The 26,160-nt window shown below is 41.8% G+C and overlaps 1 long non-coding RNA gene across 1 annotated transcript in view; it reads right to left on the reverse strand.

Annotated features, from left to right (window-relative positions):
* The window catches only part of LOC119854999, a 38,024-nt gene extending 14,521 nt beyond the window's left edge, over window positions 1-23,503 (reverse strand). The window contains exons 1-2 of the long non-coding RNA XR_006280917.1: window positions 23,047-23,503; window positions 8,768-8,886 (exon numbers count right to left, since the gene is read on the reverse strand). This is a non-coding gene — a long non-coding RNA (uncharacterized LOC119854999). The remainder of the gene's footprint in view (window positions 1-8,767; window positions 8,887-23,046) is intronic.
* Window positions 23,504-26,160: the final 2,657 nt, after the last annotated feature.

Consider the following 26,160-nt stretch of genomic DNA (forward strand, 5'->3'; position numbering starts at 1 on the left):
AGGCAGGGCAGAAAAGGTGGGGGAGTAGCACTGTATGTAAGGGAGCAGTATGACTGCTCAGAGCTCCGGTACGAAACTGTGGAAAAACCTGAGTGTCTCTGGATTAAGTTTAGAAGTGTGTGCAACAAGAGTGATGTCATGGTGGGAGTCTGCTATAGACCACCGGACCAGGGGGATGAGGTGGATGAGGCTTTCTTCCGGCAACTCACGGAAGCTACTAGATCGCATGCCCTGATTCTCATGGGTGACTTTAATTTTCCTGATATCTGCTGGGAGAGCAATACAGCGGTGCATAGACAATCCAGGAAGTTTTTGGAAAGCGTAGGGGACAATTTCCTGGTGCAAGTGCTAGGGGAGCCAACTAGGGGGAGCGCTTTTCTTGACCTGCTGCTCACAAACCGGGTAGAATAAGTGGGGGAAGCAAAAGTGGATGGGAATCTGGGAAGCAGTGACCATGAGTTGGTTGAGTTCAGGATCCTGACGCAGGGAAGAAAGGTAAGCAACAGGATACGGACCCTGGACTTCAGGAAAGCAGACTTTGACTCCCTCAGGGAACAGATGGCCAGGATCCCCTGGGGGACTAACATGAAAGGGAAGGGAGTCCAGGAGAGCTGGCTGTATTTCAAGGAATCCCTGTTGAGGTTACAGGGACAAACCATCCCGATGAGTCGAAAGAATAGTAAATATGGCAGGCGACCAGCTTGGCTTAATGGTGAAATCCTAGCGGATCTTAAACATAAAAAAGAAGCTTACAAGAAGTGGAAGGTTGGACATATGACCAGGGAAGAGTATAAAAATATTGCTCGGGCATGTAGGAAAGATATCAGGAGGGCCAAATCGCACCTGGAGCTGCAGCTAGCAAGAGATGTCAAGAGTAACAAGAAGGGTTTCTTCAGGTATGTTGGCAACAAGAAGAAAGCCAAGGAAAGTGTGGGCCCCTTACTGAATGAGGGAGGCAAGCTAGTGACAGAGGATGTGGAAAAAGCTAATGTACTCAATGCTTTTTTTGCCTCTGTTTTCACTAACAAGGTCAGCTCCCAGACTGCTGTGCTGGGCATCACAAAATGGGGAAGAGATGGCCAGCCCTCTGTAGAGATAGAGGTGGTTAGGGACTATTTAGAAAAGCTGGACGTGCACAAGTCCATGGGGCCGGACGAATTGCATCCGAGAGTGCTGAGGGAATTGGCGGCTGTGATTGCAGAGCCCTTGGCCATTATCTTTGAAAACTCGTGGCGAACGGGGGAAGTCCCGGATGACTGGAAAAAGGCTAATGTAGTGCCCATCTTTAAAAAAGGGAAGAAGGAGGATCCTGGGAACTACAGGCCGGTCAGCCTCACCTCAGTCCCTGGAAAAATCATGGAGCAGGTCCTCAAAGAATCAATCCTGAAGCACTTAGAGGAGAGGAAAGTGATCAGGAACAGTCAGCATGGATTCACCAAGGGAAGGTCATGCCTGACTAATCTAATCGCCTTTTATGATGAGATTACTGGTTCTGTGGATGAAGGGAAAGCAGTGGATGTATTGTTTCTTGACTTTAGCAAAGCTTTTGACACGGTCTCCCACAGCATTCTTGTCAGCAAGTTAAGGAAGTATGGGCTGGATGAATGCACTATAAGGTGGGTAGAAAGCTGGCTAGATTGTCGGGCTCAACGGGTAGTGATCAATGGCTCCATGTCTAGTTGGCAGCCGGTGTCAAGTGGAGTGCCCCAGGGGTCGGTCCTGGGGCCCGTTTTGTTCAATATCTTCATAAATGATCTGGAGGATGGTGTGGATTGCACTCTCAGCAAATTTGCGGATGATACTAAACTGGGAGGAGTGGTAGATACGCTGGAGGGGAGGGATAGGATACAGAAGGACCTAGACAAATTGGAAGATTGGGCCAAAAGAAATCTAATGAGGTTCAATAAGGATAAGTGCAGGGTCCTGCACTTAGGATGGAAGAATCCAATGCACCGCTACAGACTAGGGACCGAATGGCTCGGCAGCAGTTCTGCGGAAAAGGACCTAGGGGTGACAGTGGATGAGAAGCTGGATATGAGTCAGCAGTGTGCCCTTGTTGCCAAGAAGGCCAATGGCATTTTGGGATGTATAAGTAGGGGCATAGCGAGCAGATCGAGGGACGTGATCGTTCCCCTCTATTCGACACTGGTGAGGCCTCATCTGGAGTACTGTGTCCAGTTTTGGGCCCCACACTACAAGAAGGATGTGGATAAATTGGAAAGAGTACAGCGAAGGGCAACAAAAATGATTAGGGGTCTAGAGCACATGACTTACGAGGAGAGGCTGAGGGAGCTGGGATTGTTTAGTCTGCAGAAGAGAAGAATGAGGGGGGATTTGATAGCTGCTTTCAACTACCTGAAAGGGGGTTTCAAAGAGGATGGCTCTAGACTGTTCTCAATGGTAGCAGATGACAGAACGAGGAGTAATGGTCTCAAGTTGCAATGGGGGAGGTTTAGATTGGATATTAGGAAAAACTTTTTCACTAAGAGGGTGGTGAAACACTGGAATGCGTTACCTAGGGAGGTGGTAGAATCTCCTTCCTTAGAGGTTTTTAAGGTCAGGCTTGACAAAGCCCTGGCTAAGATGATTTAACTGGGACTTGGTCCTGCTTTGAGCAGGGGGTTGGACTAGATGACCTTCTGGGGTCCCTTCCAACCCTGATATTCTATGATTCTATGATTCTATTAGCGTCATGGGAGCATCTAATACTGTGGGGTTCCCCCAGCAATGACAGTCACTCACAGAGGTCACAAAAAGAACAGCATTCCTTACACCCAATCTGGCTGGGATCATGAAGGTGAATTCAATGGAGTTACAACAACAGAGAAACACAAGCAGAGGTAACAGGGCTGACACAGCCCTCCACTGACAATGAAACTGTGTGAACCCCATCAGTAGAGCTAGCTGACATTTTCCAGATGAATAGTTTAGTCACCAAAAATCCAGTTTTGGGTTGACCAAAAGTACTCATGAATTTGGGTTAATTCTGGAGGACGGTTTCAGCAAAAAAAAGAAAAGAAAGAAAAAAATCTTTCAACTTTTTATTTTGAAACATTGCATTTCAGAATTGAGCTAGATTTATTTTAAAAGGGGGGTGGGGTAAAAAAATTGTTTTGGGTCACACCAAACATTTTGTTCGACCCAAAACACCAAACCAAAAAAAAAAAATCAGTTATTCACTCCACTCGCCCCATGATTTCTCCCGGGTCCCTCCGAGGCAATGACACTGTCACAAAGCCCTTCTCACTCAGGAATTCTTATGACTCTAGGCTGAGGCTCCCCACTCTCCTCTGGCCCTTTCCTACTCAGAGCCTCACCTCTCCTAGCCAAAAGCCACCTTACTCAGGTCCATCCTTACTTTGGCAGATTCCAGTGGCTTCCCTGCTCCCCTCCAGACCAGAGATGTTGCCCAGCCTCCCCAGACAGCTCGTATCTTTTGTTTCACTCACAAAGTGATCTGATTGGCTGAGGAAAAGGACTCAGCTGTCTATTAAGTGTCAGCCTCTGATAAGTCCCAAAGCTGCTGCAGCTGAGCCCCTGATGGAAAGAGATCATTATTTTGTGCTGTTTGGAGCTGGTCTAGCAGCTCCAGATGATGAAACAATCCTTCCCACCTTACATTTTGCTGGCTATACAGATAGGACATGAAATGGCTCCAGTGCATTGTTAGCACAGATAACTGAACTGGTTTCCAGTAAATCCACAGGACTGCATTGTACCCATGCTGTGGATTACCTAAACTGTGCCAACTACTTGGGGTCACATTGTATCTTTGCAGGTTACTTTGCTGCATTCCTGATATGTGCTACATCCCCGATATGTGCTACATCCCCTTGTGAGGATTTTAGGCCGTGTCTCTTGACCATTCTGTACTAAATCTGCCTCCCAAAACAGGTCCTGTTCTCTCAGCGGAAAGAAGGGTACCGTAACGCACGTGGACAACAGAAGCGTTATAAGGACTTGCAGCAGAACAATCTAATGTAATGTTGACATTAATACTTGGGAGACACTTGCCCAGGATCGTTTAAAATAGAGTGAAGTCCTACATGATGGTCCCCTGCATTTTGAACTTGCTTGCCAACAAGCCAAAGAGGACAAGAGGTGCAGGAGGAAGGACAGACTGGTCTCCAATCATGGTCAACAGTCTCCTGCTGAGCCTGAAAACATCTGCCCTCATTGTAATAGAACTTGTGGTTCAAGGATTGGCCTTATTAGCCAGCCGAGGACCCATAACTCCCATGGAAGATGATCATACTCGGTAATGAGTGATCATCCATCATCATCATCACTAAACCTGCTCTCCTTCTGGGGTTACGATGCATCATGTCTCGCAAAGGTTCTAAGCAGTGGAAACTTTGTATTCACTCTTCCCCTTCCACAAGTTGGCCCTATACATTTACCATTTGGCCTCTACATTAACAAGTGAAAAGCAGATTGTAAGGTAAGGTTTTAAAGAGTGCCAAATCAGTCTATATTAAATATATTCATTTCTGAAGTCCCACAATGCTGATTGGATAAAAGTTTGTATTTTAAAAAAGGAAGCATCAAAAGAAAAGGATTTTGGTTTCATCTGCATGTGAAACCACTTGCATCTCTAGCTGCAGATTTTCCCCTCAGCTGGTCCCTTTGCAGTTTGGAACAAAATTAAAAATGAGAAAATAACGTGAGCACTGATAAAAAGAAAAAGAGAGTCAAGACATTTAATAATCTGCAAGCTCAAGGCTTTTTCATGAATCATATCTCCTCTTGTATATACAGCACTTTCACGTATTTAATCCTGGGAGAAAAGTGTGTTTTTCCCTGCAGTTTGCCATTCCCTTTTTAAGTGTATCACAACTGCACCACAGAAATTATTGGTGCTACAAAACTGAGATTCCAAGCAGGGCAATTACTTTGGTACCTACCTGCTGTACCTGAGGGAACAACAATTCACACCAGTAAATCAGCATTTCTAGAGATGAATTTGAAAGCCCTGTCACCAAGGAAGCAGAACTTGGAGACGATGATTTATAGGGGAGGTTCACCTACCAGCTGGGGGGAGAGGTGCTTATATATGATAAAAATCAGATGAATTAGAGCTACATATGATATTACTGGCCCAGTTTCCAATCAATGCTCACAAAGCTTTTGGTATAGCTTAGGAGAAAGGTTTGAAAGGTTTGAAATATGGTTTTACACACCTCTGTGCTTCCATCTTTCTGGGGCACTGTGCACCAGGCTGGTCCAATGTAAACCAGAGCAGGTTTACGTCTGGGAGCTGGGGATTCAGCAGAGTTAAGAGTGCCCCAGCCAAGCCCACTTTTCTTCTGTGGCCAGTAGTGGGAGTTAGCATAGTAGCTACTGTGCCTCCATGATCAGGAATCCTCCAGTGACCAGATACACCAGGTTTAAAGTGTCTTTGAGAAACTGGCCCAATAGTTCAGACAGTCCATTCTCCCAGCCAATACCACCTTTTCTCTTCCAGTACATCCTAATGTAATTGAACCAATTTAGTTTTAAATGACTTTAGCAACAGGATTCAGTCAGTCCCAGCTTTTAGCAGATGACAGAACGAGGAGTAATGGTCTCAAGTTGCAATGGGGGAGGTTTAGATTGGATATTAGGAAAAACTTTTTCACTAAGAGGGTGGTGAAACACTGGAATGCGTTACCTAGGGAGGTGGTAGAATCTCCTTCCTTAGAGGTTTTTAAGGTCAGGCTTGACAAAGCCCTGGCTGGGATGATTTAACTGGGACTTAGTCCTGCTTTGAGCAGGGGGTTGGACTAGATGACCTTCTGGGGTCCCTTCCAACCCTGATATTCTATGATTCTATGATTCTATGATCCCCCCACCCCTGCCCCACAGTTCATTAAGTGACCATTGCCCAGTTGTACATCACTCATTCAACATGGAGCTGTCTGTCAATATGTGCTCCAGAGATGCCCCAAAATGACCTACAGCTTCATAGTTTAGCAGGCAGGTGTCTGAAATACACTGGTATATGCTTGTCCACAGTACCCACCTGAAGCGTGCATGATTATGGACACTGTGATCCATCCACATCATTTTTACGTGATAAAGGAAAACATACAAATGAGGAGAGAGGCAGACACGTTTCTAGGTCTTACACGCTGTACTCAGACAGATCTCATTTAACAATGCAAACTTGCATAAAGGGTTAGAAGACGCTGCAGAGGATGTTACTGCAGCAGAGAGACCCCAGTAAGCCATGTGTCATCAAGTTACAGCCTGTGCAGCTCACAGGGATCAGTTTACTTTGGTTTCTGATAAAAAAAAATGATAATCACTATGTCAGCCCAATGTCGCATGATTCATATACAGTCTCTGATCTATAGAGCACTTTATGAGCTACACACAGACAGTATGTGTGTACTGATGCATTATGTGGTCTGAAGGGCAACGGCTACAAATGCTGACACCATTTCCAAGGCTGAAGTTCAGCTGCACTTCAGAGTGATTTCTTAGCCATGTCTGTAAGGACTACGCATACGAAGATCACCATAGGAGGACAGCGCCATTTAGTTTCCCTCTCCCCACCCCTTGCAAAACACAATCCAGGATTCATTGGGCAATTAGAAAAACAAAACCTCCCCTTACACTGCTGTAGAGTCTGGGGCTTATTGATATTGTTCAACATTAATTGAGATCAAAGCTGGAATGGCAAGGAGCTATTTTACGATGCCTGTCCTATGTCAAAAAGAAAAGGAGTACTTGTGGCACCTTAGAGACTAACAAATTTATTAGAGCATAAGCTTTCGTGAGCTACAGCTCACTTCATCGGATGCAATGCTTTGCAAAAGCTTATGCTCTAATAAATTTGTTAGTCTCTAAGGTGCCACAAGTACTCCTTTTCTTTTTGCGAATACAGACTAACACAGCTGCTACTCTGAAACCTGTCCTATGTCAGTCAGGGAAGGTTAGGATAGATGGACATTTCATGTTCTCAGCTCTAAAATCCAGCCTTTGATGTCCACATTTAATTAGGGTTACTCTATAGTCAGTTGCCTGCCTAGCCTAAAGGACATGTATTGGGATGGCAGCACATTGGCCAAGAAATCATCTACTGGTTTGGCTAACGAACAGCTGGATTTGTGTGGGTAGTCTAGACAACACTACATTAGGTGCCATATTTCCTGCAGGAAGTACTCATGCTGTGACTAAAATGCCACACTGACAACATATTCTCATTAGATTATGCCACACCAGTAGACACTAATGTGCCAAAAATACAATAGCTGAACAGTCATGAACTCTTGGGTCAACCAATTACACAAGTTCTGATTGCAGAGAGCACTTGGGAAGCCCATGAAAAATGTCATTATAGTGACAGACAGGGAAAGCATTGGACACAGACCCATGACAGGCTGTCTAATATGTTCAAAGATGATGCAAGATAATATAAAAACCCCAAACAGAAGTTGTACGCTTATTCTGAGAGGAGGACAAAAGGCCAAAAACATACAATTCCAGCTGGTCCCCACACTTGATATTATGTTCATCATTTAGGAAGAAAGGGCATGGAAAAGGAGGTAGAATTTTGAATATACTAGCTCTGAATGATATCTTCACTACTGATTGTGTGGTCATGAGCCAGACTAAGAGCACAAAAGGATTGCCTTTCTGTTAGCCACAGCCAAGCAATCAATGCAAGTGTATCATCACAGTGTCACAACCCTTATGATTCAAAGCCTGTTAGCAGAGCTCTCTGAGGCATTTACAGCAAACCTATATTTTCTTTTGAAGGGTGATTAACAAATCCACTACAGTCTGTCTCCATGCTTCTGCTGAGCAACTTGTCTTCCTCAGCACACACGCTCAATTCAAGTATCAGTACTATATCTATGGGGCACATGTCAAGGTAGCTTAGGAATGAAGATGTAGCCAAAGGAAAAGTAATATCCTGGGTTTCTGAATCAGGATGTGGGTTTGTGGCAGCAGAGTGCCCAGACATCCTTGTAGTCTCTGCACTAGTAATGTGATTTTTGCTGGAAAGTGTCACATTTTTTCAGCTGAGGTTACTCTGTGCACATCCTTACTGACTGGAGGTAAAGGAATTTGGTGGATATTCTGGTCCTGGCACATGTCCGGTGTTATTGGAATCATTGTCCCTAACTAACCTTTCATTTTGATCTCCATCTCTGTCAAAGAATTATGTATTTCCCCTCATCCTGTTTAGCTGATGTATGTATTTGTGAAGAACATCATGTTCCTTTGGTAGTGCCGATCAGGGAATATTTGCAGGTACTTCTAGAAAGCAGGAACCCTCACAAATAATAAGAAGAAATAAAAGATAATTGGTCTGCAATTTTCATTCAAGATAAGATTTTCAAAAGTGACTTAGCAGTTGAGTACTCAACATGAGAGGTGTTCATATCTGGGATTTAGATGTAGGTCCATCTCTGTTGGAGACATAAAACTATACACCTTTATTCCAAGGGAAAAAGCAACACTTCAAAGGGCACTAATCTATACTGCCATCTGCGTTCACAGTTCCCATTGCCCTCAGTGGGAGGTCCACATGCAGAACAATCACAGAATATGCCATAGAGGGTCTGGAGAAGAGAACTTTGCCTCTACCGTCTATTAAATGTCTAATGAAATGTTGAGCATAAAATTTTGCTTTCCTGTTGATTGTACCACTCTGTAATGGTTCATATATACCCTAACTGTTCCACAGAACTCCATATCCACAGCAACATGCAGTTTAACTTTTCAACAAATACAGTAATTATATTCATATTTTCAACTATATTATAACAGTACTGACCTCCAGGTCCAGCATTATTTCCTGGCTTGCTTAAAGGTCTGGTCCCCTACCTTGGGTTTTGATCTTTTCCAGCTGGTCATTATATACCAGGAAATGGCCTTCCTCCTCAGTCCTTGTTGCTTAAATGGAAAATGGATTGATATTAAAAAACAAGCCCCCTCTCTCAAGTAAAAGACTAGGGGGCAGTTCCTCAATGGATGACTTCAATAGAGAAATGGCGATTTATATCAACTGAGGTTCTAATGCCATTCACATTTGCTGCTTCCAGTGACAAACCTCAACAAAACTAAGGCAAGTGTTAAACGGTACACAGAATAAATGTCCAAAGGGTACATCTCATCTTTGTGCACATGCAAAATTTTCACCCATGTTAATTTGCATGCCAAGTCACTGAATGTGTGTCCCCAAATTGGTCAACTAGGCCTGTCATGATCATGTGTGTGTTTTTAAAAAGCCCTTTAAAAAAAAAAAGCAAGCAGCATATATCTTCCTGGTTTTTTTGTTTTTGTTTTTTTTTTATGGTGAGATGTGACAGGGCGGTCACAATCATAGTGCTTTACAACTACTATTGTATATTAATTGATAAACACCAATACTGCTACAAGACATAGACCAAGAAAGAACCTGCTTCAAGTGCTTAAAATCTAGAAAAGAAACAAAGACAAACATGTACTGGCAGGCCCAGGTGAAGAAGTTACTTTAGATCAGTGGCTCTCAACCTTTCCAGACTAACGTACCCCTTTCAAGAGGCTGACTTGTCTTGCATACCGCCTAAGTTTCATCTCACTTAAAAACTACTTGCTTACAAAAGTGTCACAGCACCCTATTACTTAAAAATTGCTCACTTTCCCATTTTTACCATATAATTATAAAATAATCCAAATGGAATATAAATATTGTACTTACATTTCAATGTGTAGTATATAGAGCAGGATAAACAAGTCATGGTATGAAATTTTAGTTTGTATGGACTTCGCTAGTGCTTTTTATGTAGCCGGTTGTAAAATTAGGCAAATATCTAGATGAGCTGATGTACCCCCGGAAGACCTCTGCATACCCCCAGAGGTATACATGCAACGTTTTGAGAACCACTGTTTTAGATCACATAAAAAAATGTTTCTTTTTTTCTGTTGTGAATGTTGTGGTTGAAGTGGGTCTGAGGGAGGCTTTTAAATGAGATAATAGCGAGGCCTGGGGCACTGGGATTTTGAGTACATTCATGTTTACACTAACTGTCAGAGTTAAGCCTATTTATTTGAAAATTGTAATTTGTTTCTTTACAGCAATTCTCAAAACCTCTTTTGCTAGAACAGACTTGAAAAACTGCCCTCTAGGTCATACTGTCATAACCCTACACCCATTTCCATCTCTCTGCGCTGTATAAATTCATGTGGCCACACCTCATTTATTTTAACATTCCGACCTTTTTTTCTCTCCAGTTGACCTCTGAATAATTTCAGTCAGGCTAAATCATTGCATTGAAACTGCCTTGGAGTCATAAACAATGATCTCCTGGGTTCTGCTGTGTCTCTGACCTTTTCTGGACATCATAGTTGTAATTTATATACCTAACCACAAACTCCCACTGCAGTCTCATGAATCCTCATTGGTTAAGCATTACTGTCTCTTGAATTGAGGTCCCAGCCACCTGGCAAGTTACAATAGATATCCTGCAACTGAAACAGTTTCCGTTCATTTCTTCACCAGGGTTCCTCAGATCTCTCTCTCTCATGCTGATTGCTACTACTGTGAGAAACATGACCGATAGCACAGAATAGGAATCAAACAGATGTTCAGAGCAATTTCCAAATCATCTTATAGAATATGATACTCTTTCCAGAGATTTTAACCATCATATGGAATTTAATATCTCAGGTAGGGAATTCTGTGGGTAGGTTTATGAATTATATAGAAAGATTATAATACTTCTCAATAAAATTTTAATAGGAATTTTCCAGAGAGATTTGGAGAGAAGAGAGTTGTTCTGATGTTAAGTTTGCAACAGCATTGCACTACAAAAGAAATGTTGCCATCCCACTATAGTCATTAAGAAAAGGCTTCCCAGGCTACAAACTGATGAACAAGTAGTATGATTGGAGGATATGTTTGGTGTTAAACTTGGGATGAATTGTCAAGCCATTTTGGAGATATGGAAATATAAAACTTTCAGAGTTTTCTTTAATTGGCAAATTCTTACTATGTATTTGATCACATTGCATCTCCACACCGGTAAGGCCTAGAAACTAAATTAGTTTTGCTTTGATTTCAATAACACTTTCATTTTGAAGAGCTAGATCACCATATCTTGGAACTTCTAAAATGGAAACATCAGAACACAGCAGTCATGTCACAAAATTGTGAAGTTACAAGTAATAATTCTTGCATAACAAAAGAGGTTCATAAATGACATGTCAGGTTTGGCAATTTCATATAGCCATTGTTTGGTTTCAGAATACCACTAGAATTTCTAAGGTACATACTGTAGCAGGCATATCTTAAAAGTCAAGCAGTTTATACCATTATCCCAGTTTTGACCATCCCCACATATATAATATAGATTTTTATATACCAAAGGTCAATCCATGCAAAAATTGTGTTGTTTTTAAGATACAGGAGTGGGGAAGGAATTTAGTTAGCAAAAAATTTTTTGGAGAAGCCACAGAACTGCTCGCTAAAACCACTGTTGGATATGCTGTGCTGTACCTTTAGCTAGAACAACATAAAAACAATTGCCAAACAAAAAACTTCACTAATCTGGAGCTAGTGTCCTTACTATGTATGAATAAAAAATGTGTCTGGGGTTTCAAATGTCCATAGTAAATAGCATCACACTCGAGCATCCTGCCTTCCCAAAATACTCAGTCACCCCACAGAGAGGAATTGGCTGCAATTGGACATTCTAGCCTAAACCATATTGGAGATGTGCTTTTCCAAAAGAAATGTTAGAGACTTCACAAAGAGGAAAATCTTTTGAACTTCCATGTTTTAAAAACAGCATGTCCAATTCCACTCAAATTTGTCCCCAAAATATTCTCACCTAGAAGAGGATTGTAAATAAGAAATTTGAGGTGGATTGAGTTCAGTGGCATATATATGATACGATACCAGGGATGAATTTGGTCCTAAGTCATCATCATTTTGGCAGCATAACGTATTCCATCCTCCACAGGGCTTTGAAATAAGGATTTTCAATTGCATTTTCACTACATTTCTATTCAAATAAATTTTGAAATCTAGACAAGATCTTCCTATCTGCTAAAGAATCCAGCACACTCTCTGCATTGTGTGTTCTTTATACCATTAATGGTACATAGATTTGCTGACGGATGGTGTCCTCATATCCTCCTCAAATTTCTGCTCATCAGGCTCCCGCTGGAAGTGGGTCCTGCCTATACCTGTCTGACATGTGAATCATGCAAAATCCTTTGAGGGGGATTTTTTTTTAAATCTCTACTCACTTCTGATTAAACAGACAAAGATTCCTGACAAACATGTGTTCACCTGCCCAATGGTGATTTTGAGATAATTTTACTCACTCTTAAAGGGCTTCTATAATTTCTCAATTCAGTGGTAGTTACTAAATGAATTTGCAGTGAAAAGTGTACATAAGTTTTTCAAAAGCAGAAAAATAATGTTTTTTCATTAAAGACCCAATGATGCCAGATTTGCTAATAGCGAGTGGTACCTTTCTATATGTGTAGCCCTATTGAAAACAATGGAACTGTGTGTAGAGTAAGATATTATTCCAGGTGAGTAAGGGGAGCATAACTGGGCCCTAAATCAATTGGTGATCTGGTGATCTCTGACAGCCATTAACTTTTGATCTGGTAAGCTCAAAATAAATGTTTTTTTTTTAAAAATCACAATGATTTTCTTAATGGATAACAAAAAATGTTTAAAATTAACCAAAAGCTAAAATGTAAACTGGAGGCAAATCACTTATGTGGCACTTCCATTATGAAAAGCTAAAGCCAACAATGAAAGAAGTTCCCCCCCATTCTTTGGATGAGCAGCTACCTGATATCATCCAGCTCTGCACACTTCAACATTTTATTATTCTAGCCCATGGTTTTCCCTTTTCAGCACTTACTGTTGCCACACTTCATCCTGCTCAAGGGAAGCGGCAGAAATGGGCTGCTGAATGGCAACATTTTGATCCAAATTTCCCCAAGTTCAGGCTGTGCAGATTCAGAATTCTGGTTTGGCCTCTTATAGAAACAGGAGCTAGTGTTCAGAGGAATGTTCAGAGGAATGTTTAATGTTTAATGTTCAGAGGAATATCTGAATGTCCCCAAAATTTAGAGAGATTTGATTCCAGGATTTTGGTTTAGGCTCAGAGCTATTAGAGAAGTAAAACATTGCAGATGTTACCATGAGGAGAAAGAAATAATACAAGCGGAATTTACAGACGTTGGAAGGACAAACATAGACATGCACCAATGGCAATACGCAGCTGGACTTGATTTTCAGTGGATCTCAAACCTGGTTTCCATTTATGCATGAGCCACTTTGTTCTAACAGAGTCCAACATGCAGAGTTTTGGTGCACAGAACCCATGTGGCTTTTGCATGGAATTCCTTTACTGCCTGTGGACATAGATGTTTTTGTGCTAGACATGAGCTTAGGCAAAGTTGTGTACACACAAGTGGAAGCTTCCACCTTGGGGCCAGGGGGTAACCAGAATCCATATCTATCTCAGTCTACTTTATAGTCAGCTAGACTTTAAAAAAAAAAGAGAGAGAGAGTCAGCAAACTAAGGTTTCCTATTATTGAGTCATTTAAACACTGAACATCTTTCTACTCTCTTTCTGTAATGGCATCAAATCCCTGCGAATTGTGTCACATCCATCCAATTGCCCTACAAATTACCTATTGTATCTTTACAACACAATGCACAAGAGAGACATGGAACATCCAAAGGACTGTACCTCAGAGCGCAAAATATTAGTTAATATCTTCTGCCTTTAATTCAGTTTGAACCTTTTCATAAGGAGATCAAGGTTAAACAAACTCCTCTAGAGTCAACTTCTTTTCTTTACATTCCTCTCCCCACCCACCCACTAAATTATACCTTTTGTGTTTCTCTTTATCCCAGTGCAAGGCATCTAGGGAAATTTATACCAGTGTAAATGTGAAAAGCCTTAATCAAGGACTTTTTTTTATAAAATCTTTTTTGTAATTTAAGAACAGTTTAACTTTCTTAACCTTTCCTCATAATTGAAATATTTTCAGTACCAGCCTATTTCTCCCCATTCATAACCCTGGGGTAATATCCAGTGCTCTGTGCTTCATGTCCCAATGAAATCTCTTCTCTTCTAATCCAAGTCTAATTAGAATTCATAAATGGCACTAATTTCCTTCCAAAGTAATATAAACACAAGGCTAGGCACTACATCTTGATCCTTTATTCCAAAGCATTGCAAAAATATTATAGTATTGTCTGTCCAAGTTTTGGAACAAATTAAAAAATTAAGCAGTAATGAGCCACCCGAACCAGATTATGTTCATTCATGAGTTCTGAAGGAACTCGTATGTGAAACTGCACAACTACTAACTGTGGTATGGAACCTATTGCTTAAATCAGCCTCTGTACCAGATACTAACAAATAGCTAATGTGATGCCTATTTTTTTTTAAAAGGCTGAGAGGTGATCCTGGCAATTACAGGCTGGTGAGCCTAACCTCAGTACCATGCAAATCGGTTGAAACTAGAGTAAAGAACAGAATTATCAGACACATAGATGAAAACGATTTGTTGGGGGAAAGAGTCAACAAGGCTTATCTTAAGGGAAATCATGCCTCACCAATCAATTAGAATTCTTTGAGGCTGCCAGCAAGCCTGTAGACAAGGGTGATGGGATCTCATCAAAGGATCTTAAGCTAAGTAAGCAGTAATGGGATAAGAGAGAAGGTGCTTTCGTGGATCAGTAACTGGTTAAAAAGACAGGAAGAAGAGGATAGGAATGAATGGTCAGTTTTGACAGTGAAGAAATGTAAACAACAACAGGATCTGTACTGAGACCAGTGCTGTTCAAGACATTCATAAATGATCTGGAAAAAAGAGTAAACAGTGAGGTAGCAAAGTTGGCAGATGATACAAAGTTACTCAAAATAATTAGGTCCAAAGCTGACTGTGAAGATTTACAAAGGGATCTTCCAAAACTGGGCAACACAAAGGCAGATTGAAATTCAAGGTTGATAAATGCAAAATAATGCACATTGGAAAACAATTCTGACTATACATACAAAATGATGGGGTCTAGTTTAGCTGTTACACCCAAGAAAGAGATTTTGGAATCATGAATAGTTCTCTGAAAACATCTGCTCCTTGTGCAGCAGCAGACAATAAGCTAATAGAGCGTTGGGAACCATTAGAAAAGGGATAGTCAATAAGACAGAAAAAATCTTAATGGCACTATATAAATCCATTATACGTCCACAACTTGAATACTCAAAAAGAAAAGGAGTACTTGTGGCACCTTAGAGACTAACAAATTTATTTGAGCATAAGCTTTCGTGAGCTACAGCATCCGATGAAGTGAGCTGTAACTCACAAAAGCTTATGCTCAAATAATTTGTTAGTCTCTAAGGTGCCACAAGTACTCCTTTTCTTTTTCCAAATACAGACTAACACGGCTGCTACTCTGAAACTTGAATACTGTGTGCAGTTCTGATCACCCCATCTCAAAAAAAAGCTATATTAGAAGTGGAAAAAACACAGAGAAGGGCAACAAAAATTATTAGGGGAATGGAATAGATTCCATATGAGGAAAGAGTAAAAACACCAGGACTATTCAGCTTAGTTCTATAAAACCATGAATGGTGTAGAGAAAGTTAATAAGAAAGTGTTATTTACCCCTTCACACAAGACAAGAATCAGCTGTCACCCAATGAAATTCATAGGCAGCAGTTTAAAACAAACGTAAGGAACTACTTCTTCATGCAATGCCATGTCAACCTGTGAAATGCATAGTCAGGGAATATTGTCAAGGCCAGAAGTGTAACTGGGTTCAAAAAATAATTAGATCAGTTCATGAAAAATAGATCCATCAATGGCTATTAGCCAAGATGGTCAGGGATGCAACCCCATTCATCGGGTGTCCCAAAACCTCCAACTGCCAGAAGCTGTGATTGGATAACAGTAGGTGAATCATTTGATAAATTGCCCCATTCTGTTCACTCCTTCTGAAGCCACTGTGGAAAGACAGGATACTAGGCTAGATCACTCTGACCCAGTATGGCCATTCTTATCAGGGGTGAAAGTAACATAAAAGGCTTACCAGTATGGAAGGGACGGGGCCTCGGGCCGAAGCCGTGGTTGTCATCTCCCCCAGCCAGCCCATCTGCGCTGCCTGGCCCATGCTGCTCAGGGCTCCGGTGGTGATTTAAAGTGTATATGTTTGTAGGTATGTGGAAATAGACAAGCGGTAGTGGCAGCAGCCGGGAGCCCTGGGCCCTTTTAAATTGCCAGCCCCTGGGGCAGCTGCCCCTTTTGCCCCTCCCCATCGGTGGCCCTACCGGTAGGGTCCCTACCGACAGGGCCACCAACGGCGTGGGAAAAAGGGGCAGCGACGTTAAAGCGCTGCCGCAGTAACGCTTTAACTTCGGCTGCGTATGGGCCGGTACTGGCGGGAACTTCTTACCGGTATGCCATACTGGCCTACTTTCACCCCTGATTCATATGTTCTTAGCCCACAGGCCCTAGTTTGAAGGTACTAAAACAATACGAAGCAGTTAGGGGGAAAGCTGAAGGTGTGAAAATGCAGCAAAGAAAGTGTGCTAGACATTAGGGAGGAGGAAGTGGATTAGGAACCGAGTAAGGCTTCCTCAAATTTGTTAGGATTATGCATAGGGCTTCTGATTTTTGGTTCAAAGTGATCAACACCGCTGATACAAAAGCAATTAAATCAATGTTTATCCAATAAACACCAGAAAAGGTTATTTGTATTTAAGTGCTTGTCTACGTCCACATACCCACAAACATACACCACTCATTACAGTATATAGAAAGAGAAAGTCCCCCAAAATGTAATTTTTGGACATCTACATAAAACACAAATTGCTAAAAATAAATCCCAAAACACAGAAGCCCTAATTATGGATTAAGGCCCAGATCCTCAAAGATATTTAGGCGCCTAACTCCATTGAAATCAGGGAGTTATATGCCTAAATACCTTTGAGTTTAAAGCCCTGATTCAGCAAAGCACTTAATGACATGCTTAACTTTCAGCATCTGCTTAAGTCCATCCCTATTCAGCACAGCACTTAAACATGTGCTTAATTTTAAGCATATGCTTTAAGTTCTTTGCTGAACAGGAATGGACAAACATAATTTTAAGCATTAAACTTGTGCTAAACTGTTTTGCTGAATTGAGGCCTAGAACTGCGGGAAAAACAGGGCTAGGTATGCTCAATCCCCTATTTTCCTTATTTCAAGCAGCACTAATTAGAAATGGAAGTATATCATATACACCTGTGACCTACCACTGAGGCTACCACCAAGTTGGGGAAAAAGGACAACGGTGAAGAAAGGACATGAGAGGGTTTCAGGGTAACCTTGATGAAAATATACCAGTACGCATTGCCACAGATATTCTAAACTCTCCAAAAAGTAATTAATATCAAAGGGACATTTCCAACTCCTGTTAATATCTGCATACATCAAATGGCAGTAAGTCCTAGAAAACTGAAAAAAAACGGAAGGAGTGGCCGGCCATTCCTTCCTGCTCTACTGACCTTCAGAGAACAAGTGCATAGCAATTACCTAATTAGGCAACGCACAGCCAGACATCTCAGAACTTTTTATATTTTTTATTTAGAGACAGAAAACCTAAGGAAGGAAAAGCTGAAATTGCTAACCTCTTGCCAAGCTCACGAGCTATGCTCCACTGATGGGAGGGAACATGGCTGGACCTGCTACAGGTTCATTTCCACAGTAAGCAGCAATTATGGCTGGATTTTCAAAAGGGGCCAATGAGATTTAGACACATCTCCTGTTAACTTCCAAAGAGATTTGGGTGCCTGACTCCCTTAGGTCCTTTTGAAAAGTCTATATGGATCTGTTTACATCATTAATGCCATTTTTACAATGCAGGCATTTGTCATCACTATTGACATGGACATGAATATTCTTATTTGCCAAGAATTTTCTGTCCAAAACCATAGGTTTTACCCACATAGTTATTTGGCTACACCTTAATATTTGAAAAAGAGAGGGTGAATGGATGTGTCAGAGAATTGACAAAGGAACATATAGCATTCCATCTCCAGATCTTTGGTTCAGATCTAGTCTAGCTGGTTGGTAGTAATGGAAAGTCATTACTGTTTGATGAGACAAAGTGGGGTGAAGTAATATCTTTTATTGGTGATAGAGACAAGCTTTTGAGCATAGACAGAGCTCTTCTTCAGGTCTTTGTTGAGCCCGTAAAAGATATTACTTCAGCCACCTTGTCTCTCTAATATCCTGGGACCAACAGAGCTACCACAGCAGTGCAAATTAGTATATGATTGCTGTTCAGTGGCCTTGGTGAAATGATTTGGTGATGCCTCTCCAGTTGATAAGAATCCATAGCACAATACAATTGACTTTGCCTTTGGCAGCCTCAGGACAGAACCCAAGGGCTGAATAGTCCGGGAGCCTGAGCTAATATCCGCCTCACCCCCCCCCCCCCCAGAGATAGTTTCTTGAGGTCTAGCAACCCGGCATTTTCAGGATCCCCAGATTTGCCCAAAACGTTTTGATACATAATTTTAGAAACCCACAGACACATTCCCTTGCTCATTTACAAAAGTCACAAGTGATTGTCTATCTCAATTGTGGCAACAAAGCGAGGAACAGACAGTCAAAAATAAATCATATTTAAAAAGTGAATTTGAGGGTGAACAACCTAACAGCAGCATTTTAAAACATTTTTTTTTACATTATTAAGCATCTCAGTAGCATGTATTGACACATTCGGGCCTGATTTTTTAACCTTGCTTCTATTTGTGAGAATACAATTTTGCACCCAATCAACTGAAAGCACAAATGCTAACATTTAGATGTCTAAACTGAACTGCAAGCACAATCGAGTAGTGAGGTACCCAGCTGCTGACCTTACATTCACAAAAATGAAGGCAACATTTAAAAGTCAGGCACATTGAAAATCCATAACAATATGTCTATTGACCTTATAAATCAAGTAAACCCAATCAACCAAGAACAAAACCCATTAAAGAAACTGAGCATTAACATATGAAAACAACAGTATCAATAAGACCAACACAACTCAAATTCAACCAAGAGAACTCACAAGGGAAAATATATGCTTAAATTATTTGAAAATCCTACATAAAAGAGTGAAAAATAGTACACTGGCAAGTATGCAGACAGATATCACTTGCTGCATAACTCATTGCATAGCAACTACAACCTTTCAAGAGGGCACACGTTTTTCAGACATGCACACACAATTACATATATACATTATGCATCCTGAGGAAGCAAAACAGCTTACCCACAAGCTATAACAATGTCGCTCCACCTCCTGCAATAAAACACATAGAAGGAGACTCTAGGTGATGAAGTTTCCATGAGATGTTCCTCCCTTATCATTCCATCAGTGCCGTCAGGAAGCGAAAAACCCTTCAACCCTGGAATAGGATGAGGAACCTGTTAGCAAACCTGACAGAATCTCTTGTGATCCACGGGAGACTAGGACATCTTCACAATGGCTCTGGCCCCCAGGGCCTGTCTCTTCGCTCACAAGCAGTGCAGCTTGACTAGATCCACCAAGTTACAGACTCTATCTCTGCATGAGGCAGACCCCAGGATACCACCACATTGGCATAAGACAAGATAAGGAAGAATGGTCTGGTGTTTAGGGTGGTAGCCTGGGAACCAGGCACACCTGAGTTTAATTTTCTGCTCTGCAGCAGACTTCCTGTGTGACCTTAGGCAAGCCAATAGTCTCTGTCTCAGTTCTCTACCTGTAAAATGGGGATAATTGCACTTCCTCACCTAAAAGGGTGTTATGAGGCTGTCAAATACTATGATAATGGGGGCCATCTGAGCAACTAAGGTAAATAGATTAGTAACTTTCACTCCTGAGCCATGATAGGTTCAAACAGGCAATCCAAATTCTCATCATCATTCTCCCGAGCCTTCCTCCCTCTATGATGTCATTTTTGAACATTCAGCCTATAGGATGAGGATATAAAATAACGTCCTTGAAGCTTGCTGTTTCCAAAGGCCTATCAGATTAATGAGAAGCTGTTGATACTTAATTTTGCTTATAAAGCACATGTGAACAGGTACATTTGAAAGCATGAAGCAAAGTATTATAGGCAAAGTATTTGTTATTCATTACCAGAAGCTTTACCAGATTTAAGAGCTACCCACTAGTGTGGAGCTGGAATCTTTGTCACTCTCCCTAAAGAACCGGTAACATTTAGCTAAGATCTAGGAGTAACCTTTAAGATACTGCTTGCAAAGAAGTCCCCAGGGACACCTTGAAGATGTTCAGGCTGGAAACTTTTTCTTCTCTAACGAGAGAGAAAAGCACTATTCATTATTTGGAGTATACTATGAGCAAAAGACCAGCTAAACTAAACCAAGATATACTGCAGCTAAACATTTTAATTATGTCTCCTAGGTATGCTCCTCCAGACACTCAGGGCAAAGACAGTGGTACCAGTGTTCGGAACAGGAGTAATCATTAACTGAGGCTAGACAGACACATGCTGTTTAAGATAAAGTTTCTTTTGCAAGAAATGTTCAGTTAAGAGAGAAACATATGAGCTCTGTAAGCTACACAAAAGCAACTACCCCTCAGCAGAGGATCAAACACAGGCAAGGAGGATTGATCAGTCAGTTACCGTACAGGGCTTCAGTCTATTTGTTGCTTCATTTTAATGGGGGAGCCATTATTCACATTTTCAGATACCTCATTTAAATTTTCCTGAAAAATTTGCACCTACAAGTTTAGAAGTCAGCTTCAGGTCTAAATTTGGCCCAAAGAGTCTTTGCTGTCATGCAGGTTGGAGAATGAATTTTGTTGCTGATGATGAACAAAGGTTGCAAATAAAAGTTATTAACTCAGCTTGTAGAGCTACTGTGACATTCTATACCCTGGGGGAGCATCCTGGAACCCCCATATTCTTCATTTTTATATAATCATGATCTTACATATACAGCATGCCTTGTAAGGTATCAGGGGAAAGGTTATGATCTTCTGAAAGTCATTTTGCTATCCATATATGTGTATCATTAATACATGTGAAGTTATGAGAATTGTGTTGTCACTAAACCATGCTGTAAGTTGGGGAATCAGCCAGATATTAGCCCCCCAGAGACAACAGCAATCTAGCTGGGTGTGGAGTGCCACATGCTGTTGTGCTGAGTGATCACAGCACCTGGAGAGGTTTGCTGCTGGTCACTAGCAAGGCATTGTGAGAGGCAACCCAGGCTGGAGAGAGATCAGGGGGCACAGCAGTCCCACAATCCCAGGCTGCACCCCAGGGATCCCGTCACAGATACTATACAAATAAAAGACATAATTTGCCCTCACATAGTAGCCATCACCCAAGGAACTAAAAGCCTTTCATAGGTATCAATTAAGCCTTGCAACACCACTGTGCGTATTATTATTCCCAGTTTACAGAAGGGTATACAGAGGTTAGGGCTGAGCTTTTCAAAGCCATCTCTTGGATTTGGATGCCCAATTTCCATTAAAATTAATGGGAATTAGGTGTCAAAATCCATTAAGCAATTTTGAAAATCTCAGCCTGAATGTCTTTCCAAAGTTCATGAAAAAAAGCTAAAAGCAGAATTGGGAATTAAACCTAGGATGAGCTACTGACATTTACTCATCTTCTCTGGCCTCCCGGCTCTACTACCTTTACATTTATAAACTATAATGCTGAGGAAAGGCCATTAACATCTTCTATACTCTTCAAGTATGCAGGTAAGTAACATCCTTAATGAAGGTGAGACCTTAGTTTCTGGCTAGAGTTTAGATGCTGGAAAAATGGGTTAAAGAAAACGGCTTCCTTCGGGTAAAGCAAGCATTTCGCTGTCCATCCACCACCATGCTCCCAATATCAGAGAGGGCTGGCTAATCTTTACAAAGCTCATGTAGGCCTGGTCTCATCAGCTACCGTATCCCATCTGCTGCACATTCTCTCTCTGACTCCCTGGGCATTTTGCTTTGGACCAAACTGTGCGTATGTCTGCACAGGGATAAAAAAAAAATACATAGTTAGCCTGGATCAGCTGACTTAGGCTCCAGGGCTGAAAAATTGCTGCATAGACTTTCAGGTTCAGGCCATAGCCTGAGCTCTAGGGCCCTATGAGAGTGAAGGGTCCCACAGCTTGTGTTCCAGCTCAAACAGCTACACAATGAATTTTAGCCTGACAGCCAAAACCTGACCAGGGCCAGTCATGGCTGTGCCAGGAGTCTTTTATCCTTGTGTAACCATACCCCGTGAGACAAGTAGCATTACCTCTGAGGTGTTACTGTGTCCACTCATTGCATCATTTCTTGGGGTTTCCATTCACCCTACTGTTCACAAAATTAATGGCCTTCCTCATTAACTCACAAGGATTTTACAGTACATATAAAAACAGGTATTTGAAAACAGGCATGAACGGCTCATGCATGTTAAGGGCAGCATTCATACCATACACCCACAGATGATGAAGCGCAGAGAATGGAGCAGACTATAGAGGCAGTAATGGATTTGTTTTCAATAGTGAACTATACTCACTCTCTTTCTGCAACAACTATGGGCAAGCCTCATGTTACTTCTGGCTCAAAAAAACTCTCTCTCCTTGCCAGGCTCCTTCGCAAGGTGAGGCTTAAACATCTGTGCCTCAGATACACACAGCTGTTTGTGTACAGCTTGCAAGCGCTGATCCTTCTGTAAAACACACTACATACTGATTTGCTTGACTTGCATGCCCTAGAGTGATTGCTAGACCATAGCCATAGCGGAGAGACAGCTACCAACCACGTAACCTGCCCTGGATTTTGTTACAAAGCAGTCAGTTTGCTTGATTCCCAACCAGCTATGCTGATAGTACATATAGCATAGACTATTCAGGCAGGATGGATGTAGCAATATACTCCTACTTTAGTCAGAGCCAGCCTTGGCAACCCAGCAGGCCCCCTTCCTAGTTTTGATTTGGGGGAGGCTCTATTGATTGTTCCTGCTTTGAGAAGGGGGTTGGACTAGATGACCTCCTGAGGTCCCTTCCAACCCTGATATTCTATGATTCTATGACATGAAGGCCAATCTCACCTTTCATTTTAAAAGGAGAGTCACAAAGTAGGCCTCTCTCTGCACACAGTCCTGCACAGGTTCCCCACCACTGTGGGGCTTACTTTTTTTTTAAAAATAATGTGCTGAATGAGTCCTTCTCCCTAGAGTCTAGACACAGGGTAAAATCTCCCTGCAAACCTAGGTTTCTCTAGCCCTTTCTTTAGGCTTTTCCTGCCTTCCTCTCTCTCTTTTAATTATCCTCAACTGAGGAGCTGAATCACCTTAATTGGTAATTAATCAATTATCTCATCAATCCATCCCATGTGGAAACACTTACAAAGCACAGGCACTCTGCCACTAATAGTAAGTTATTGGCCCTTTTTGTTGTGGAGCTCTCTTTGACATTAACTCTCAGCTTTAGCAATTGATTTAGCACTGGCATTTTTCCTAAAAATCCCAAGTTATTAATGTTCTTCCCAAGAACTACCTGTTTTGGGGACCTCAAACTTATGGCTATGAATTTCTTGAAGCCATGACTTCCATGACCTCTGTGATAGACTTGCAGCCTTAGCCATGAGGCAGGGGAGTTTGGGATACATTGCACAGGCTGCTCCAATATAAAAACTGGTAAGTATTATCAAGCAGAAAATGAGAGAGGGCTGCACTGACACAAGAGAGCTCAGGTGACAGCAAAAGGCTAACACCCAGACTCTGAGGAGCAAAAGAGACACAATTACCAGGACGGGAATGAAGCACTGGATGAATATGAAGGAAAGCAGATGAGAGGGAAAGAGAGGGTGCATTCAAAGAAAGAAGGAAAATGATATTAAAGAAAAGAAAACAGAATGCACAAAGAAAACATTAAGGAGACAAACAGAATGGGTCAGCCTTGGACAGGGAGAAAAGGACAGTTTACTAAAATGAGGGGGGGAATAAGGAATAAAAACAATAATTTTAGATCATTGAAATTCATTTATGCTCCTTTACTTTATTGTACTTTTCTGGCAGACCTCCTAGATCTCTGCTTCTGAGGGGAAAAAAGTGTGATAACTTTTTTTGAACCCTTATATTAATACAGCTGGCAACTTAGGATTCTATAGCTATTTAATTGGAGAGAAAGAGACATTGAAACCCAACTCAGACTCCCTCACCCTCTGACTGGGACATGGCAGCCTCCAAATCTCCAATTAATTCCAAGAACGATCCCTTAAAAATGCCTTCCCAGCACTGGCAGCTCTCCGTAGGTGCTTCCAGGGCCACCATCAGTCTTATCATCCCTATTTTTAATTTTAGATGGGGGAAACCAGCCCTGGGAGCCTGATTTGTGGCTCGGTGCCAGTACGAAGTGACTGTGTGGACCATACCCTGGACAATGCTCCTAGCACAAAAGATCTTCCCCACCAGGCACAAAGCCTCTGGGCCTTCTCCTCTCTGCTGGAGCGGGCAGGGGCATTCCAGGTTAGGAAGGGATTGGTCAGAACCTATGTAATTTTCTAGCTATTGCAAGGCCCATAGGGGAGCAGTAGCCAGGCTTGAATTAGGGAAATCCTTAAGGCGGCCCTAGCCTGTACCAGGGACTGAACCATCCCCCAGCAGACCCAAAGTCACTAACTAGTCACCTAGAGAATGTCTTTATTGCAGTGAAAGTCCTGGCCCACCTCAGCTGTCTCTGGCTACGGGGATGCTTAATTGCGGTGTAGACAGTTGGCTTCAGCCTGAACCCAAATGTCTACCCCGCAACTAATCAGCCCAGTAGCCTGAGCCCTGCAAGCCTGAGTCAACTGATGTGGGGCAGCCACAGGTATTTAATTGCAGTGTAGACATACTCCCAGGCCCTGTGCTGGATTCTGCACCAGTACAAGGACTAACATAGCACAGAGTTTAAGTGACTTCCCCAAGGCCTCACACAGTCTGTGGCAGAGCCATGGATTTAAACCCAGATCTCCTAAGCCCCAGTCCAGTGCCTAAATCATAAGACTGTCCACACTAGGAGGCTCATGGTGGTGACCCAAAGATTCTTCCCATTTCTTGTACAAAATGATTCAGTGATGTTTTGAAAGTTCCAGAGAATCTTCTTGGTAGCTTCCCCAAAATCACCAGGGAAGTCTGGAGCATAGGGATATGAGTCAGTTAAGTTCGGGGGTGGGATGGGGGAAATGGAGGAACTGATTCAGAGCCTTATGCCAAAAAGTGGGAAAAAAAACCAACACTTTACTTTTAGTAAGGGTGTGCTGAGCTCCATACAAAGATTGCCATAAAGACCAGAGTGGTGAGGAAATGAGTACGCAATTATTTTATAAGCACCAGGTCCATCAGATCAGCTGCTTAACAACAATGCATGAAAAATGTATTTCCATAAAACTTGCAACCAACATGTTCTGTCACATCACATAACATGCATCAGAGTGGACTTTACTATACAAGACACAGATTTTCAAATCAGTGCTGACAGTCACATGCACAAATCCATTTAAGTGAAGGTAATAAATAATGGGATGTGCTTGTTACTCCCGCTGTGATTCTTTATCAATAAAAGTACCCCAATGTATCTGGATGTAGAAGACCTGTTCTTCAGCTGGCATGAATGGGTGCAGCGTCATTGCAGCCTATAACTTTAAAGCATTATTTTCCTTTTGGAGGAGTAGGGTGCATTGCAATTTGTGTACTTTGCACCTGATCCAGAACATCCTAGCCGGGTTGGCCTAAAGATTTACTTTTTTTTTAATCCCCTCTGTGACTACAAAGTGTCCTGATGTGTAGATAATGCAGCACTCCACCTGCAGCTAGCTCCAAACAGCGTGATTAGTCTCATTCACTGTGATTATTCTTGTAACTCCTTTTCTCATAATGACTGAATGGGATTAAATAGTGTCTGCTTTACTTGTGATGCATCAAACAGGGCTAAGTCATCCATCCACTATTTTCCTACTCAATATGATTAACTGGCTCTTTAACTCCATCTTCTTTATCTTTTCAAAAGCTTCCATTGTGACCAGGGTTACAAATAGTGAGACATATCAAGGTGATTAAACATTTATTACTGTGCCCCAAACCTAAATCAACTCTTCCCCAGCACTGCCCACACACACACACATACTCATTTTTTGTTAGCATTCTTGCTTGATTTCTTAGCTTTAAGTCCATTGTATCCCT

The sequence above is a fragment of the Dermochelys coriacea genome, chromosome 4, assembly GCF_009764565.3.
Source record: "Dermochelys coriacea isolate rDerCor1 chromosome 4, rDerCor1.pri.v4, whole genome shotgun sequence".
Lineage (NCBI taxonomy): Eukaryota > Metazoa > Chordata > Testudines > Dermochelyidae > Dermochelys > Dermochelys coriacea.